Source organism: Propithecus coquereli, unplaced genomic scaffold, assembly GCF_000956105.1.
Source record: "Propithecus coquereli isolate 6110/MARCELLA unplaced genomic scaffold, Pcoq_1.0 Scaffold415, whole genome shotgun sequence".
Lineage (NCBI taxonomy): Eukaryota > Metazoa > Chordata > Mammalia > Primates > Indriidae > Propithecus > Propithecus coquereli.
In genome coordinates, this window is record NW_012149897.1 from 1,138,529 (window position 1) to 1,140,483 (window position 1,955).

The following is a 1,955-nucleotide window of genomic DNA, read 5'->3' on the forward strand; positions in this document are numbered from 1 at the left end:
TAATAGCAAAAACCTCTTTAAAAGCTTGTTAAACTATTACAAGTCACATTTAGTGCAAATTCCATAGTAGCATAGATGAATACCATGTCTTTAAGAAGGTCAGCGTAGAAGAAAGACAGTGAGAGGGTCGTATTTATCTAAGACTTACTTTATACTAGGGACTGTGCTAGATACATCACGTAGTTTAGATTAATGTTTACACTAGCAAAAGGTAAATATGATTGTCTTCTGTATTGACAGGAAAAGACGGCGTGGTCAAACTGGGTAATTTGTAGAGAATTTAATAAAGGGACTATTTACAGAACCATGGACAGTGTTAGTGGAAACCAACAGAGGGAGAGCACAGTGCCCTGGGAATATAAGCAGCAGAGAGCCAGTGAAAAGTTCTAGCCAGAAAAGTCAAGGCCAGGAAAAGAGCATTTACTGGAACCAGGAGAAATTGCTGCTGAAAATGGAGTCCGTAGTGGAAGGAAATAACCAACCCTCCCACCCTCTGCCTCCTGCCAGCTCCCCACTGGCTGAACCCAATCCGAATGCAGAGCCTGGAGCCTGTGATGCAGTCCAGGCGCTGAGCCTCCTAAGACAGAGCCACGTGGAGAAGGGAACAGAAGGGAACAGGAGATATCTGTGTATCCTCCCTCTGCCGCCATTTTAAAGATGAACAAATTGAGAGCCAGAAGAAATAACTTTTGTAGGCCACAGGGGTAAAACAGAATGTAAACTCAAGTCTTTCTAATTCTCTTTGCATTTTATGTGTTCACTACCTTATTGAGTCTGATAAAGAGAAAAAAAAATGTATATTTTCACCATAAGGAGTATTTTCCAAAATTCCAACTCCATTCCCCCCATTTAACTTTTACCTCCGTATCATCCCCAGAACTACACAGTGAGAGATGGTTACTTTTTTATCATCACATTTTAACAGGACCCTTGAATTACCTCTAAATACCATTTCTCTTTCATCTGCTCTGATTACTGTTTCCTAATTGAATAATTCCACTACCAAGAGTTTCAGCTAATCAAGTCAATAAATGTTTATTAATTGACCAATGTATACTACAGCTGTTCGTTGACACTGTAGAGGAGACAACCGATACATATGGCATAGCCTGTACCTTTAAGTGCGTACAATCTTGTTTTTGCCTTTTTTAAGGCTCCATATGCTACAGGAGACCAGGGATCATTTCCAACTTGTTCACTACTTTTTAATCAGTACCCGGAAGAGTACCTAGCACATAGTAGGTGCTCAACACATACTGATGAATTAATGAATAATAGTGATATAAAATATTAGGAATCAAATATGACAAAGCTTATAAATATGTGACACGCATGATAAAGAGTTAAGAGTCTTGAGAGGATGAAGATTAGGAATGATTACCAAAGACAAAGGAAGTGTTGTCAAAAATGGAGGTGTCTGGAAGAGCTTTGTAGGATGAATGGGATTTAAAAGATATATCTGTAAATGGGAAGAGCATTCCAGTTTGTAAGGCTCAAGAGGGGAAATGGCTCAGGTCACTACATTTTTCCCACAGGAAATCAAGGCAAACATGATAAAGGGAACAGTTCGTTCTGGAGAAAATGACTATCCCCTTCCAGTGCCTTCACTGGTCCCTCCTTCATTCCCTCTCCTCCTCCCACTATGGACTGCCTCCTTCCTGCAGCAATGTCTGCTGTTTTAGGTCATACGATATTCAGGAAAATCCACCTGTCTAACTGCCCCTCTCAGCATCAGGCTTTGTTTGGTGGCTTCTAGCACTAAACTAAGAATTTGCTTGTTTTAAGATCTCAGTCTAGCTGTCACTCCTCTGGGAAGTTTTTCTCAACCCTTCTAGACTCTAGGTGTTTTCCATTCTGTGTTCCTGTAATGCTCAGAGGTTTGGCCATGACAGCACTTATTGGGGTGTATTGAAGTGCTTTGTATTTTAGCCTCTCTCCCCACGGTAACAGGCAAG